The following is an 18,527-nucleotide window of genomic DNA, read 5'->3' as shown; positions in this document are numbered from 1 at the left end:
CAATGATATATTGGGCAGCCATTAAAGACAATGGTCACAGTGAGGTAAGAGGGGAAAAACATATTTATGCTACAATGTGCCCTGACAAGGCACTGAGCAGCAAACTCACCATATTGTATAAAGGACCAAAACTTTTACTCAAGTCAGACTGTGGTTTGTTTTCAGGTGACATGATTATTAGTAACTTTTTTTTTTTCCGGTGTAAATTTTTTGTAATTAGATTATACTACTTTTTCACTTTAAAATAGAACATAAAAGGGTAGGGACTTCTGCATGGCTCAGTCGGTTAAGCATCCGACTCTTGGTTTTGGTTCAGGTCATGATCAATTTCGTGGGATTGAGCCCCGCATTATACTCTGCACTGACAGCATGGATCCTGCTTGGAATTTTCTCTCTCCCTCTCTCTCTCTGCCCCTCACCTCTCTCTCTCTCTCTCTCTCTCTCTCTCTCTCTCTCTCTCTCTCTCAAAATAGATAAATAAACTTTGATAAAAGAAGAAGAAAAGGGTATAGAAAGGTGAAAACAGTATCACTCGACCACTGTGTTAGAGCAGTGCATAGAAAAAGAGCTTTGGAGTCATGTTTTCTTTCAAATCACCCTGTTGTAACCCAAGCTACCTTTTCTTACTTTGCCCCTGTCAGACACACCCAAGTGGGATGTTCCACAATTCTGTGCCTTTCTGGTCTTTACTCAGAATGCTGGCTACACTTGGGGCCTAGTATTTAATTTGGCAGGGCTGTCATTACATAAATTTAAAATACTAACACATAAACCACGTATTTCTGAAAACTGATCATGCCCATCCTTATTTTTTTTCCAGATAATTAAATGATAGAAAATGATTAATTGTCCCTTTAATGGACCTAGCAACCCTTTGGCACCAATTACATCAATTAATTACAGTACCACACCAGATCTAATATTGCATATTCTACAGTGCATGTAACAATATGTAGGAGTGACTTCTACCAGTGTCATGTATGGATCACCATGTCACCTTACCTAAGAGTTCTCAGTATTCTTTCTATAATGACAAATTCAAGTTCTACGTTCTCACCTAGAGCACTATAAGCCATGACTGCAGTGTGGTGGGCTTCAGCAGATCAACTACTAAATCTTGCTTGGGTGAAAATGTGTCGCGGTTTTATATAGCTCCTGACCCTATCATAATATTCCTACAACCATCAAGGTTTAGATCTTTAATTACAAGAGGAACCTGATTTTCACCTTGGTTACTGATAGAGATGGTAACTATATTCACAATAAAAAGCCAAGACATGAAAAATGAGACTTTGCAAGAGGTGAGGTTCCTCAGGCTCTGGTGGATTAATTGGCCCAAAGTAGACCTTCCACTTTTTCACTCTGTTACAGGGGAAGCTGAAAATGTCAGGAAGCATAAGCACTCCCATCCCCACCACAAATCCTTTTGGTAAGGAAATAAATCAATCTGTTATAACAGAAATGAAAACAACTTTTATTATTTGTATAGTTGAGAGACTTTCTGAGAAAGCGGTGGGAGACACTGTTCATGGTCTGAAGCAAACAGCAATTTATTAGAGGCCAAACACCCTCAGCATTGGGTGTGGACAATCCCCTGCCCCTAACACAGACCTTTGCATTTTCTTTAAAGCAACAAGTACTGCTTAATACACAAATTGGTTGTATGCCTTTAAAAACACATCCCTCCAAAAGCTGTTTTTGTGAATTTTGATTATATAACTGGAGGTACATACCCACAAAGAGTCTCAGAACGGATTAAAACAAACAAAAAACTACACCTAATGGGTAACTACTTTTTAAAGCATTTTTAAAACAAAGCAACTTCTTTACATAACTATAGTAACAATGCAAAAGAAAAAAAAATCTACCTGCAAAATGCAAAGGTTGCAACTAAAAATACCAGGATCTGTGATGCTCCCTGTAGGAGGTGATAGAGACTTAAGATGTGAAAGGAAAAAAGAAAGGCATTTGGGAACAATTATCTCAAGTTCTGTGACCAAAGGAGAGACTGGATGGGTGAAAAGTGAGGCTACGTTTCCAGGAACTGTTATAAGTAGTTTAGTTTTTATCCCTCCTCCTTCATCTGACTATTCTATTATCGCTCTACAAAAATTAAACTGAGCTTTGACCCCTTGCCAAGGCAACAAGGAGGGCAGGAGAGGGGGGGGATGGGTCTTAAGGTACAGGTCCAGTATTGTCTCCACTACTCTACCTCTCATCCCCACCGGATTGTCAGGGGTGAATCTGGAGTCCTCATCTGCCCCACGTTTCTTACAATGGCTTCCAACAGTTTTTCTGATACATGATTGTCATTATTACGTGTGACATGTGACACAGGACTGGCTTGATCCCTGACACAATTCAAGAGTACTGTAACAAAGCAAAAGGATAGTAAGAAACATGCTAAGAGGAGGCTAGGTAATGCTACTGCATCCCCAGGATTTCCTTCGGGCCTTCCTCCTGCCCATTTCAGCCGACCTAACCAAGACATATTTGCTCTGCTCTGCATAAGGAACTTTAAGATATCAGAACTCTCCAGGTTGCCGAGTCTATACCTGTTGTCCATTAAAAGTGTCCCCATTCACTGTCACAGCATCCTGTTAGGATGTTAAATTATGTAATCACACTATTGACCCCCTTCTTTCAACCATATTGCCACTCCATAATCCTGGTATATCTCTGCAGTGAAAATGGCTGAAATGCAAACAAAAATCACTTGGAAAATAACAGAAAAGACTGCTGACAAAATCAGAGGAGATGTGGTGGAACTGATATCTTCAATTTGTTTCCTTATTTGGCCACAGTACAAATGTATTCCTCTACACTATGCAGGTACAAAATAAAGAGTATGTATACTTGTCATCAGACAGAAAGCAATGACTCGGCCATCAATTCACTTGCCTTGAGGATGTATTTCTGAGACACAATATCTTTCACTTACATCTGGCAGGTACATTCTTTCCTACTACGATCAATGGATATTGTCAGTACATAAATGGTCTACCTTTATTTTATTATATATGAAACCTCAAAAATACCAAATGATGTTTCAGACCAATCAGATAGGCCAGAGCTGTCCAACACAGCTTTGTGCAACAATGGCGATGTTCTGTGTCTGTGTTGTTCTGTATGACACCCACCACCAACAGCACAACTGAGTTTATAAATATATTTCATTTTAATTAAGTAATAAGGACACTTGTCATCTTATTGATGCGTGTGTGTATATATATGTATATAAATACATATATATGTGATAAAGAAGATCTACATCCTTTTCTTTCCTTTGAGTTTTGATGAGAAAAGGCAGTCGATTCCTCGTCAAAGCAGACATTGTCTGATATAGAACCTTCCTCCAAATTAGAAGCAGCAATGCATTGGCCAGGACCCCATTCCTGGCAGTATAACAGGGACAGCATTAATGACAGAAAAGAATAGCCTAAAATTCAGAAGACCACGGCTGAAGGGCTAGCTGGGACGGCGAAGTCTCTTCTATTCTTGGGCTCTTAGTTTCCTCAGCAAAACAACAGGAGATTTAATCTAATGTCCTTTCTAGCACATTCAGAAAATTCCCCATTCACTCTCTGAGAAATGGTTATCCCTATGGCAAAGAGGCCAATGTTGCTTTTTTACAAACAGAAATGTGTTCAGCTGTCATCTGGTGATATGAAAACACAGTGTAGTTTGTCACTCTGATACCTAAGTAATCAAGAAATAGAATCTTACGCATAAAATATCTAAAAGATAATATTTCCCCTTTACTTATAGGTATTACTATGTTCACACAGGCTTGTAGATGCAAGTTTTTACCTATTTGATTATTTCATTATTTTTCTCAATTCCAGTTGCAAAAAAACATTACTACTATAAAATCCTCCTACAACATTGTGCATTTTTTCTTCTAAATCATGAAGATGATTTTGAAAAATTTATACAATCAGAAGTGGTAACAACCCTTTTAAATACATTTGTTAAACATTGTTAATCACATTTATGTTACTTTTATTTATGTATATTAGTATGAACAACACTCACTAAGTGACTAGTTTGACATACCCCATTAAGGGCTCTATCATTTTAAAAATGCTTTGAAGTACAATATCAGTCAGAATGAGGCTAAGAAGATGCATATTTTAAAAAATTTCTCATAGAAGCTAACCATCTGTACAATAATCCATTGTCTGCTCTACCAAGGTGATTTATTAAGGATAATGAAGCATATGATTTAATAGCTGCCGCAAATCCTTTTTCAAGTAGGATGGGTATAAATAATACAAAAAGATGGTCCAATAATAGCCAAATCCTAACCTAAGAACTATTCTATATGCTGGGTCACAGGAAATTAGATGAGCTCAATTAACTATGGATCTAAGTGACGTGTGGCTAGTAGCTAAGGATCTAACCACTCTTTCTTATTCCAGCAATGATTAGTATTACTATTTAGTGAATCCTGTAAGTCCTACTATCATGATGGAACTTTTTCCATGAATAGCTTTTTTCCACATGACAACACAAAGCTCTCCAATAGGAAATGGACTTTAGGGTAGCACAAATTTTTCAAAATCTTAAGAATCCAGATCTGTGTCTATTTTTCGATGCAAATTGTACTTAGCAGTGTTTTGCTCATTTGTATATCCCCACAATACTCTGTATGTAGCAGAGTTTAATGCAGGGCACTATGAAGATGAATACATAAACGGGAGAGCAGGTAAGTAGTAAAATGAAGTCTCTAAAATCCTTGCAGAAAAAACATGCAATTCTATATCCCTGTGAGATCTGGTTCTAACCTTTGCCAACTATTCTACATTTAAGCTCTGCTAGCCAATTGTCAAAGGTTATTTCCTTTGGTGGCAAAGGTTTCCATAACCAGCTTCTTGTAAAACATGAGAAAAACCAAAGAAATCATATACACTGTTTGAATGAAAATGTCCAAACATGAGCTCCTGTTTGCAAACTGATACTTTCCTCTCCTGGCTAACTCTATTAATATGTGAGTCTTTACTGAGACTTTATGTAATCAGTGAGGCAAATCTCTGATGATGGGAAATAAAAGCCATCATACATGCCAGCTGTTTGGCATGAAGAGATTCCCTGGGTGTGCCTTACAAATATGGCAGAGCTACTCACTAAGGTGGCACTGCCAGTCCTGTCCACATGCCACCCAACAAGTCCATTGAAAATAATATTAGATGTTACAAATCCTAGTGTTCACATAATACTGGACTGTGGAAAATTTCCATGGCTAAACGTAATCAGGGGCCTATGTGTGAGACATATGTCACCTTCTAAAAAATGTATGCTTCACAAGCCACATTCACCACCAGTGTACTTTCACACTGCATTTCCTACCACTCTTGCTCTTGTGAGCTTGGCTTGCCAGAACTGAGATCAATTTTATTAGATACCATTAGTCTCTGTTAGGGCGGTCATTTGAATAACAACAGATTGGCAAGTATAAAACTAAGGCACCTGTTGTACATTTGGCAGCCTGGATGAGGCCCTTTAAAATGAAAACAAATACAAGCTATAATCATGCCAGGCAATGGCTTTTGGTTCAATAATGACCATGTGTCAGAATTAAGTGCATCTGGGAATTCCTACCCCAGCCAGATGTAAAGGCAGATTTGTCTTGTCTAGTGACATATGAGTAGATACACACAATATACTCATATTTGGCTTTGTCTTAGTTTAGTACAGAAGTAGGTAAGTGGAACTTAGCTCAAGTAAAATAAAAATTACTACAGAGCAACTGGCATTATCATAAATTGTAGAGTTAAATATTAAACATATGCGTTATAAGATTTGGGCCATGAACTAGTCCATCTCTGATTTTTCTGTGCACAATTAATTTGTTCATGGAATACATAATAAAAACATGCCAATACTTTGACTACACTGAGCCAGGCCATGGGCTACGTGCTAGAGATGCCACTGGGAAAAGACATGGGTTTTAGCTTCGAAGAATTTGTAATCAATCAAACCACAGATAAACAATCACAATGCACTATTATACAGGCTAGGTGTCAAATTTATTCAGTGCTTGTTTAGTGCATAAAGAAAGGGTATCCACTAGGGAGAATGGGAAGTCCTCTTGGAAGAGTTGTCAGCTAAGGTAAGACCTGAAGGAATAGGTGACTCAGGAAAAAGAGGAAGAGGAAGGAACTTCACACACAGAAGAGAGAAGATATTCTCAAAATTACAAATGAAAGAGTCAACAGAGTAGTGCCTCTTGGAAACAGCAAATACTTTAGTATGGCTGGAATGTATGTGCATTGAGGGTGTGCACTGAGGGGAACAGAGATAATGAACATGAGGATGGAAAGGTGGCAAGAGCTAGGCAGAGAGAAAGGTATCAAGAGCCAGGTGACTTGCTGCAGGTCAAGCCTTAAAAAGAAGGAAATGGGGAAGCAGAAGCATATTTGAAGGAGAGGGACTACTTGTTCTGATTTGAGTGTCTTAAAGATCACACTGGTTGCAGAGAAGAGAAGCAACTTTAGTGCATTCCCAACTAACCACAGAGGCTGCAATCCGGGCAAAAGATGACAGGGACCTTGCCAACAGATGTCTGCTAACCTATGAGAAGATAGTGAATAATTTGGTTGGAAGAAAGTTAATATTCATTTTGGTATATGTGGGAATGACAAGTTATTTAGAGAAAACATATTTTAAATAATAAATTTTAAATCAAAATTTAAATTATATATTTCCTGATTTTTTTGGTAAAACTAGATCATAGATCAAGTTGAGTCTGGACAACAGTAAAATCAGACTCAAATACATTCAGGCAATCATTTCTTAGGTAGTATCTGAATACACATAACATTTACTGAACTTGTCATTCTTAATTTACAACTATTATCTTCAAAACACAATAAGAGTGTCACTGTTGGAGAACCCTCACTACGTATTACCCAAAGAAGGTAGGATATGCCACCCCAGGCTTCTAGGAGATTGTGTTTATATATTAAGTCATAGGAAAACATGGCTAAACAAGACAGTGTACAATTGGGAGAAGTAGTTTGGAAACCTGGGCAAAGAATACTTAATGGTTGACATTTCTGTAAGAGCCATAAAGGACTAGAGAATTTTTCACGTAACTCTAGTTTATGTACCATATCGGATTTAGAACTTCAGGGTGGCTTGTTGTCAGAGAAAAAATAATTTTCCAAATCATCAAACAAATATAAATCCTGTATTGTATTATTTATAAAATCATAATTAATCAGAAATAGGCCTCCAAAAACTGACAAAGAAAAAAGCTGAACCTTCATAAAACAGATTAAATGGAGAAAAACTTACCAACTCATCCATCTGATATTGATAATGAAATTAACAGGTAGGCAGTGAAAATAGAGTATTTGAGAAGAGACATTATAAGTGATGGAATTTCCCAGATAAAACTGCATAGGGCAGGCTGCCAATAAATAGAATGCATATATCTCAGTCACTTGGCATAATTTCATTTCTTTGATGGGAGGATGCTCTGCAGATAATCCTGCTGGATCCATATTTCTCTTTATACAAAGTGCTTTGATTCCTTACCTGTTGGGCAGTTATGAAAATACCAGCCTTTGTGATTTTAAAAACTATTCTTGGTGGAAATATTTTATTTAACCACTTCTGCTCCAGAGCTCAGGCAGTTGTGTCACTGCTTTATGAAAAGCATAAAATTTTAGAGCTAGAAGGCAACTGCCAAAATTAAGCCATCTAATCCAAACAACTTAAGTATAAAAAAAATCAATGCCTCCAGTCCCAAACAGAGAAAGGAGCAGAAGAAAGTCATCAGAAATATTGGAAACCTACATAATGCCCAAGATTTTTCCTGAATTTGGGTCAAGACGGCACTATATTGGTCTTATTGGCCTGGTATATGTGAAATAAATTTTTAAAAATCCCGTCACACACAAGAATCATATAATGAGAGTTAATACCGGAGTGGACAAAAGTTGGGATTGTAATATTGCTTGACTTAAAATCTTGGCTTTAAGTTCTGTCTTTACTATATCTATGCAATCTTGGGCAAATCACTTAACCTCTCGATGAATCCATTTCCTTCTAAATAAACTGATGATAATAAAAACATCAAATTTATACAGAGTTACTTTAGAGATTAAATGTGGTGCTGAAAAAAAAGTGCTATGCTGAATGCCTGGCACATAGTAAGCACTCAGTAAATTCTAGCAACTATCACTATTATGACTTGATGCATCAGCCACTGCTATTATGCTTCACAAAAATTAAAAGAAACTTAGTTTTTAACTACCTCAGTGTCCCAAGCATCATTAGACGTTTCAAATGAATACTTATTCCTCACATTCTTGATTTCAATTAAATTCAACTCAAACCAAATTCAAAGAAAAGGGCACATTACTTGAGCTGAGAATTAGAAAATGAGAGAATAATTAGAAGGATTTCAATGGATGCAAGTTAGGATAGCTGGTAAGGAGACAAAGGATTCCAGAAACAGTGCCAGAACTGGAGGTGCCCTAGAGCAGTCTTCTTCCTGATGTCAGGGATTCTGAACTTGCAGGAAGATGAGCACCTGGGGTTGTCTGACAGAGGCTATTGGTCATGTAGGTTAGGGTTCAATGCAAAGTGCTTGGAATTCTGTGCTGAGGATTTGGCCCTTGAATGTGCAGACTTGAGAAAGTTGGCCTTTCAGAAAGCAAAACGTTTTAGGAAGCATTGAAAGGAGAAATGTGAGAACACAGAGTTTGCTTAGGAAGCTATGAATGGTGTGTTGAGCATGTCAACAACGCAGGAAAGGAAGCAGTAGAAAGGGAGTGATAAAGTTAAAAGAGATTACAGGAATCGAATGTGCAAAATTGGATGGAGTCACGAATAAAAGGAAGGAAGGAGATAAAGGTGACGCCCAAGTTTCTGGTTCAGGGATAAATCAGATAATGAGGTACCAAGAAGAAAAAATGTTGATTTGAGTATGGATGGAGGATAATATTTTAGGTTTATAAAATGCAGAGTGTGGGATCCAGGAGAGCTTCTATTTCTCAATCATCTAACAAGCAGATTAAAAATCTGGTCTGGAACTCCATTGAGAAGTTGAGAAATTTATTTTGAAGATCATCTATGCAGAAATTACTGCTTCTATGAGAGGTGGATAGGTATACCACAGTAGACAGGACAAATGGTGACCTGAAGTGGGCCATAGATGAAATGACTAAAAAAAAAAAAAAAAAAAGAGTTTAGTATAGAGATAGAGACACACTGGCCAAAATATCTAATAAAGAGGAAATAATGTTGATGGAAAAAGTGAGTGTCAAAGAACTCAGAGAGAACAACTACCATCCATGGGATATTTTCAGTGGAAGATGCTTCCCCAAAATTTATTCCTCTAAAAAATATTACAATTCCGGGCCGCCTGGGTGGCTCAGTCAGTTAAGCATCTGACTTTGGCTCAGGTCATGATCTCAGAGTTTGTAGGTTTGAGCCCCACATCGGGCTTTGTGCTGCCGGCTCTGAGCCTGGAGACTGCTTTGAATTCTGTGTTTCCCTCTCTCTCTGCCCCTCTCCCGCTTACACTCTGTGTCTACCTCTCAAAAGATAAATAAATGTTAAAAACAAAATTAAAAAAAAATATTACAATTCCTTCTCTTTCCCACCCAGGAAGAAAGTGAAAATTATCCCTTGGTCATTAAGTGGATTCAGAATATGTAATTCTATTACTTACAACTAGTCAAATACTCTTGATAGATCCATTTAAAATAAGATATAAAACCATGTATCGAATAATCACACTGGACTATTTTAACCAGAGACATCGTTAAGCATACTTTGTTTCTCTCTTAAAATCCTTTAATAATATTTCAATTAAGTTACTACTACAAGTAGTTTGAATTGTTTTTACAGAGAGGCCAGGGTCTACTTGTATAGTAAAAAACCATTAGTGCACACACTCAATATGTCCCTTTAGTTGGGATGGAACATGAGGAAGGTGGGGGGGGGGTTAAAAAATATTTTAAACATTGGAAACAAATGTCTTTTTGACCTATAATGGGACACTGGATCAGCATTTGATGTGTCTAGTCTAATTTTTCTCTGTGAAATTGTACTGGCAGATCTTAGCGAGAGACAGAAGGCAGTAAATTCCTATCCTCCATCAATACATTTGACCTCAGAACAAACCCCACAACTGGCTACAGGCACCCACCATCCATCATTGCTCTTGAAACCTGATCTTTCGGGGAAGGACAGCTGCACTGAGCAAAGAGCTAAGGAGCTTTCTAAGATGCACTACCATTAAAGAAAAAAAAGGCAATTTTTGGTTCAGTATTTTAATTAACTGCTTTTCTAAACATTTCTTCCCCAGACTGCAGTTTCACATCAAATATCATCAAGAATCTATTAATATTTTTTTTTTACTTTTAAGCAAAATACTCTTTGTATATTTTAGGTAAAACCATTTCTTGCTTTCCCTTTAAAAGCTTTTTGAGATTGTGTACCATGACATACTGATATATACAGACTTCAATAAACATGCGGGAAAGGAAAGGTAGTTCCAGCATGCATAGTAAGTATAGCATGTCCACAGCACGATGCAAATTGGGCAAACATGCAAAACATCCGCATCCAAGTCCTAACTTTTAAATCAGGTAGCAATAATGTGTAGCAGATAACTACAGACAGCAAAACTCTATCGTGGAAACCATAAGTGATGAATATAACATGTTCCTTACAAAACTGTTACAACCAGAATGTATTTAAAATGAAAAATAAGACAAATTCTCATTATCAGTTGGGTCTTCATTATATCTATGATTATTTCCTCCACTTTACAGACAGTGAAACCAAGACACTGAAACGTTATACAACTTCTCCCAAGATTTTACAGATAATAAGTGACAAAACGGATGTATAAATTCAGATCTTCTTGTACCAAATTTATGTTCTTTTCACTACAGCAAAAGAAGAAGAAGGATAAGGGAGGAAGGAAAGAAGGAAGGAAGTACCTTGAGATTTTGCAATGTTTAGCATTAGTTTCATATACATTATATACTAGAAGGATTAAATAAGATTGAACAAGAACTAATTTTCAATTATTTATATATTCAGTGCTAACAAAAAAAATTTTGTTAATAAAGGTTGATTTACTGAAGCTGAAAAGATAAGTCTCTTATTACTTGTGACCCGATGATACAGAGAATCCCTTTGTATATTTGAAGGTTCAATATCTCCTAATATCAAAGCAATACTAAGAAGTGCTATTTTCTAAATGGAACTGGCAGTCTCAATTTAGTTAGCTACTGCTACATTAAGGAATATAGCTCGAAGGCTGTTAAAAAAATACAATTAAGAATTTATAAATTCAATCAATTTCATGAAACTGACAGAGTTACAATGCTTAAATCCAGTAAATAGCAATGTGGTAAAGGTCACACTGCTCCTGACATTGTTATCTGAATGTCAAAGTTAAGCAGAGTTTCTGGTCAGTGAAAATCCAAAGAATTTACAGAAAGCCTAGCCTCAGATGCCTGCATTTGCTTTTATATTTTGTTGTAAATGCTGAAGAAGCCAGAGAAGAGCCTGCCACCTAAGAGCAGTCATTTGCAAAGGAAAGCAAGACATGTGTGCTGCGGGGGGAGCAAGGATCCTCTAAGCGGTCTCAACATTACTGGTCTGCCGAGACACCTGATCTGCTGGCTTATAGACAAAATTAGTTGTCTTAGCTTTCCAAACTGTCAATTCCTTCATTTAACTTACTGATCTATGACATAGGATTTGATTCAAGGGACAGCAAAGATGGAAAGTGAAGAAAAAGTTCAGTTTTGCTCTATTTTTTGGTAATTTTTAAAAAGCTATAGACAAACTGAACAGTATTGACACGATCCAATTAAACATATCAGCCTCAAATAGAAAATAATGAACAGAAAGATACTGAATGAATTATCTTGAGAAGGAGAACACCGGGCTTTACAGGCATTATTTTAGTCATCCCTCCCCCTCTCCACCTGACACATTGTTTTGAGGTATAGCAGTACATGTGGATATAACACTTAAATTATTTTAACATTAAGTCCTAAAAATATTTGATAAATAAAATGTCAAAAGAATAAAATGCAAACTTACTGATGATTACATGAAAACAAATGGGTAATTTATTAGAGGAGAAACGAGGGGCAGAGGCCTTAAATGTAATTTTGTGAAATACTTCTTGTAAGAATTCTATTTCATTAATGCTTCAGTCTAGCACCACCGTCATGACTTTATTATTTAGGCTGCATTAGGTCAGAGACTGCTGTAACGTATGAGCATTTGCTCTTTGACCTCCCCAAGACTTATGACTCAAAGGAAATGCTGAACTCTTACATGTAAGGCTATAATTTCATATAATGAACAATCATGAAGCACAAGCCATATATTCTTTCAGCTATCTTTCTTAAGGGCCTAATTGTGAAGAGCTGAAACACATTTTTATTTTAAAAATGGGGAAGAGGGGGAGTTGGACACTTCAATTGTCAAAACAAATGCAAGTCAAGCATGAAATTTTAAAAGTGTTACCAACTACTAATTAGAAGCAAATGAGATTATTCATATAGAAAACATATCCCCAAACAAACCAATCCTTTGGTGGAAATGTCACTGTGCTATGAAATTACAGAAGCTTAAACAAGTGATGTTTGTGGGAATAGAATTCATTGACAAATCCCTTCCAAGCAATCTTCTTCCGCATTATCAGATTTCTTAGTTGACGTGTTATACAGGAATCCTCAATCTTGTCGTGCACAGAGAGAATTAACTCTTCCCTTTGCTCTTTCTTGGCAAATCATTAATAATACAAAAAGAAATGTTTTTAAACATAGACTTTGCTTCAGGCTGCAAGGTGCCTTTCTGCCATCACAAGTAAGCAGCTTCCAGAAAAGATTTTTTTCAAAGAAACCAAACAGTACAAAGAAAAGGTGAATAACTCCTTAGGGCAAAAAAGCACCCAGAGTAGGCGTAGCTTAAAATATAACTTGTTTTCTCACACTAAACTTTTCAACCAAAAAGTACTGTCCCTTTAAGAAAATAAGAAAAAACATAATACATTCTTTGAATACTCTGGAAAACTGGATACTTAACATCTGTATACTTAGCACTTCATATATCTTATAATACAAATCCTAAAGGTGTATTTTGTGGCCACTAAGTTGAGCACACTATGTCAAAGGTAAAGTTCATTTCTGAGATAACCAGAAACTTTGGGGGGAATTAGGAGGGTAACCATGAGTAAAGGTTAAGTGCTTAGATTTAAAGACCTGAGTCTAAAAGTTTGATGCTCTCAGGATCACAAGTTAGAGCACATACATACTCAAACTCTCAGACTACCCACAGACGCACAGCTGAAACTGAAGGGTAGTTTGAAAGCAAAATCACCTTGAGGAATCCATCTTTCCTGAAATGGTACTTTTCATATGTGATTGTGTTAATGAATTCTTATTTATCCATAGAATCTTTTTAAAAATAGAACTGTTTAACGGCTTGATAAATCAAGCTCAGTCTGAAGGAAATCCAATATGCAAATGCCGGTGGTGGGCTCTTTTACAAATAGTCACCCTTGTCAGTTTGAAAAACTGAAAATCAACAAAAGAACAGTGTAAGTATACTTGACCTTATTGCCTAATGTCTATCAAGATTGCCACAGCTGGTCGATTTCAAATTTGTGAAACTGACACTTAAAAATGTATAGTCCATCTTCAGCCCAGGTCCCTCAAGTGCTGACTACACTGGAGTCACAGCCTCAGATTCTCCTTCCATACTAACTTGCACAGCACTTACAAAGCTAGTTTAATCACACCATCAATCTATGACTACACTTTCCTTAGAGTAATTCTGTTTCATTTATCTTTTAACCCTACATTAATGCAAATGACATCCTTATCAGCCCAATAAAAAAGTTATTAATGTTCCTACTTGTTTATCCTTGATATACACTGAGAAACTGAGATCACATATGAATTTGCACAAATACCTCTTCTGTTTCACATTTTATATGAAAAATCACCTTACACCACCATGGTCTTAAACTAGTGTTCTTGGAAAACTCTTCAATCAATGTCTGTGGCTAACATTAGAGTCTGAGTTAATAGGCTAAAAACAAAAACTTAGGGGACTGCCTACTTTTTTTTTTTATTTTAACGTCTCTCTAGGAAGGGTTTGCATATGCCATAGGAGGGTATCTCCTGGCTATAAGAACAGTTATACAGGCCCCTAGTGGCTTAGCAAATAGCAGCAATGAGGGGATTCCGATTCTCAGTTCTCGACTTTAAGATATTCTGGCTTTAAATGAATGTCAATCTTAAAAGGCAAATCAAATCATTGTATTTAATACTTTAATTATTTTTACTTTCATGATTATCTACCAAAATACACATATGTTGAAGTAGATCACCACATTTCATTACTTTAGTAACTACAACCACACTGGTCCAAGAATTTGTGTTACATAACCTCCACAATAAAATATTTAACATCCATCTCTCTACATGTCATTACAAAAGTAATATATTACTCGAATATATTAAGATATATTTGAGAGACAATTTTCCTCTTTGAATTTCACTCATTATACTATTATTACTGAGGGCTTTAAGAACAGATAATTTTGAAGTAAAGTGCTGACTATTGTAAATGAAATACTGACACAAACTGAATGCCACTTTTAAAATAGTAAAAACCTGCATATATTTCCCAACAACAGCCAGTGATAAAACTCACAGTGGAGCGCACCTATTTTAAAGGATGTACAATTAATAACACCCCTTAATCCTCATCTTCTTGCTGTCTTTCCTTTACAAAAGAAAATTCCAGGCAGGCACATTTACAGCTTTTAGCAATTTTTAACTGGACACAATCTGACAGCTGAATTCATGAAACTGACCAGCTTGTCAATTTCACACTTTGAAAGTACAATAATAGCTGATAGCGTGAGGGTGAATTTTAAAAATCTGTCACAGAATTGCTAGCTCCATTGAAAAGCAAAGTACAGTACATAATTATGGGAGGTGGGAGGTAAGGACATTTTCTTTCTATGTCCATTTAGGGTGTCTATTTCAAGAATTCGGACATCTAGCATTGAACATTTATTCTCTCTTTGTTAAGTCAATAAAATAATATCTATCTGTGGCATATAACACAGTATGCTTTCAAAATAAGTATAATATCTACTAAGCATTGTCCTGGATAGCCTCATATTAGCATCGTCAAGTTGGTATCATCTAAATATTCTTTTAAATCAGAATATTTCAAGTCTTGGTACATCACCTTGGTTCTACTCAAGTTGAGTAGTGGGTGTGCACACTTTCAAACAGGACAGAATGGCCAAAATGATAAAAAGTATCAACGGTTGGACTAAGTCTCCATATGTGTGTTATTACAGGATGGTTGGAAGGAACACATCAAGGGGACAGGACAGCTCTGGAAGTCCTACAGTAAATCTATCTCAAGTCACAAGCAGTTACTAGTCTCTGAGAGACTCAAAATGAGGGTGCTAAGCTCTGCCAGGTCAGTGCCACTATGTCTACAGGCATGTAAAAGAAAATGAAAAGAAAAAAAAACTTTAAGAGATAATACAGAGAGAGTGATCCCTCGAGAATCTTCCTGGGTTCTTAAGGCACAAACTGTAGCTTGGTCTTGGGGGATCACTTCAAGAATTTTAGAAAACAGAGACATTCTGCAAGTCTGTACTGGGAAGGGAGCTGGAAACAATACAAGTAGATTGTGATAGTCCGGATTTTGGGGAATTGAACTACTATTCAGAATCCTAGAACACCCAGTTAATGAAAGCCAATCTCATACTTAGTGTTCAAGATTTTTTTTTTTTAAGCATAAGAAACCTGACTTCATTTGTTAGTGCTTCTAAATGAAAACCAACCTCGCAGATAAACAATGCAAGTTCTCCACATGCCTACATAAAAGCTACAATCAATCGACAGAAAAGCAAAGAACCTTTGGTTTGTTGTGGCTTTCTTTTTAAATTGTTTCCTGCAACTTGGATTTTTCATTATAAATTCTGCGTCCCCTTCCCTACGGAATGAGTAAAAACAGCAGCTTCCCGTAGCAGAACTACGATCTTTGATTCTTGCCTTGGAAAGGTCTCCAAAACAATCCCCCTCCTCTATGGCAGCCTTGTAGACTTCGATTCCTGCTATTTCTCCTTCCCCCCACTAGTTCAGAGGAAAGAAAGAAAAAGAATTCGCCCCCTCACCATAACCAGCCCTTCTTAAAACAGTAATCACTGCCTCTTAAAAAAAAAAAAAAAGATAGATACAGATATATACGGAGCAGAATCCCTGGGTAGGGTCGCCTTGCCCCACTGCTCCTCCATTTCCCCAATACTCTGCCCACCCTAGGAGGAGAGAGCGGGGGTCCATCCAAACAAACACCCTCCATCTCTAGAATTTCCACTCTCCCTGGTCTGAGTTTTTACCCACAGGCAAGCCGTGCAGGGGAGGACCTCTGCCCAAGGAGGTTCAGAAGAGCAAACTGTGTGCGCTCCGGCTGCCGGGGCGCCGGGCTCGCGGACGCGGGAGTGGGAAGCTCCGGCCCGGGAGACGCGGGCTGCCGGAGCGGGGCTCTGGGGCAAGCCCCGAGCGCAGGGAGGGGAGGACACCGGGGGCGGGGGCGGGCCGGGTCACTCGGGGACTTACCTGGTCATGTTGGCTCCGGGCAGCCGCCACCGCCTCCCGCGCCGCCACCAGCACTTTCCCCCAGCGCCTTCGCGCCCCGCCACGGCCGCGCAGCCCGCGCCTGCCCGAGCCGCCGCCTCTGGGCGGCCAATTTAATCCCGCGGAGCTGCGGCCGCCGCCGCGGGAGTCCCCTCAGTCGCTGCCGCCGCCCGGCCCTCGTACGGCCAGCCCAGTCCAGAGCGAGGAAGTGGAGGAGAGTCAGCGAGTGAGTCCAAAAACCCGAAATCCAGCATCCAAAGGAACGCGTCCCCCCGCCCTCCCTCCACCCCTACCCCCTTCTTCTCCTCCTCCTCCTCCTCCTCCTCCTCCTCCGCCTCCTCCTCCTCCTCCCGGGCCGTCCTCCTGGCCCTTGTGAGCCGGAGGCTTCCGCGGCGGTTTCTCCTCCTCCCGCTCCTCCTGCTCGCCCTGCGCTCGCTTCGCCGGCTGCTGCCGCCGCCGCTGTGTCTGCTCTCCCTCCTCCTCCTGCTCTTCCTCCTCCTCCCGCTCTTCGATGCTCCGCTGCTCGCGGCTGGGGGGTCCGGGGCCGGGTCTCCTCTCCCTCCGCTTCTCTCGTTTCCTCCTTCCTGCTGCTGCTTCTTTTAAAGAGGATTCTTTGGCCACAAATAGCAACTCGGCTGCCCCCCTCAGCGCCTCCCTCCCCTTCTTCTCTTCTTCCCCCCAAAAGTGAAGCGCACGCGAGAGGTAACCAGAAACTGAGGCCGGCGGGGAAAGAGGGGAAGCGGGGGAGAGGGGGGTAAGGCGACGTCTGGAGACCGGCCCGAGTGGAGTCGGGAGCCAGGAGGTGGGATGGCCAGTCCAACCCAGTCCTTGGACCTGGCCTGAACCTGGTGGTTACGGTTGTAGGCGAGGTGATTTGGTGGGGAAATTAAATCAAAAAGCTCAGGAAAGTGATTGGAAAAGCTTCTTTCTTTGTTTCCTTGTCTGAGTGATTTCTAAAATCCTCGTAACGTGCTGGGGATCCCACAGAATCGCGGTGCCCCGGCGCTGGGAGAGTGTGTGTGCGCGTTGCCAGTGCGAGAAGTGTGAGTGTGGGTGCGCCCAGGCGCAGGGAGAGCCAGGCCCGCTGCGCCCGCTGGCGAATCCCTGAATCTGGACCACTGACCCACTGAAAGGGCCGGGGAGCTGGACGAAGGAGGGGCAAGCAGAAGAGCTGGGCGAAGGAGACGCACCACACACACACACACACACACACACACACACACACACACACAGGAGGGGGTGGGGTGACGTCACTCTCCAGCATCCATCCACCAGGCCAGAAAAGACCCCCTCTAACAAATTCACTCTTCTCCTAAGAGATGCACACCCGGGTCCTTCCTGCTCTGTGTCCTGGTGCACTGGAGGAAAAAAAAAATGCTGATCGCGCCCCCATTCAAAGCAGTGATAATAATACAAGGAGCGCTCCTTGATGAGACAGTTTGTGTCCGCCCCAGTTCACCTTGACAGTGTTATTCAGGGATGCTTGTAGGATCTACTTTAGAGTCAGAGAGGAAAGGAAGTATGGAATCAATCTTACTGTGATAACCTTTGTTTTGCTTCCATGCTACCCCCTTTTAGGATGTTGGAAATTCACTGCTCCCAGCTTGTCTGAAGAACACGTAAAACCCTCTCCCTAGACATGCAGTCAGTTGTTCCGCTACACAAGCTTCAACTGTGAACCCTTCATCCACAGAACACACTGGGTGGATTGTTAGCTAACAGGCACATTTTAACCTTCGTCAGTCCTCACAGGATCTCTAGCATGTGGACAAAGTCAGTAGCTGGGAGCCACCTTTGGCAATTGGCCTACCAAAATTTTATTAGAAACTTGGTCAGAAAGGTTAAATAAAGTCAGGGCCTCCAACCCCT

The 18,527-nt window shown here is 39.5% G+C and overlaps 1 protein-coding gene across 13 annotated transcripts in view; it reads right to left on the bottom strand.

The window, feature by feature from the left end:
* Nucleotides 1-16,923, bottom strand: part of PTPRD (protein tyrosine phosphatase receptor type D) — a 534,534-nt gene extending 517,611 nt beyond the window's left edge. For all 13 annotated transcript variants that reach the window (XM_047830543.1, XM_047830548.1, XM_047830545.1 and 10 more), the window contains exon 1: nucleotides 16,641-16,923. The gene's annotated coding sequence lies outside the window, so the exon portion shown is untranslated. The remainder of the gene's footprint in view (nucleotides 1-16,640) is intronic.
* Between the last annotated feature and the right edge of the window lie 1,604 nt (nucleotides 16,924-18,527).

The sequence above is a fragment of the Prionailurus viverrinus genome, chromosome D4 (assembly GCF_022837055.1).
Source record: "Prionailurus viverrinus isolate Anna chromosome D4, UM_Priviv_1.0, whole genome shotgun sequence".
NCBI classification, from domain to species: domain Eukaryota; kingdom Metazoa; phylum Chordata; class Mammalia; order Carnivora; family Felidae; genus Prionailurus; species Prionailurus viverrinus.
The sequence above is the reverse complement of the archived record's forward strand: the minus strand, read 5'-3'. Positions and strand labels throughout refer to the sequence as shown.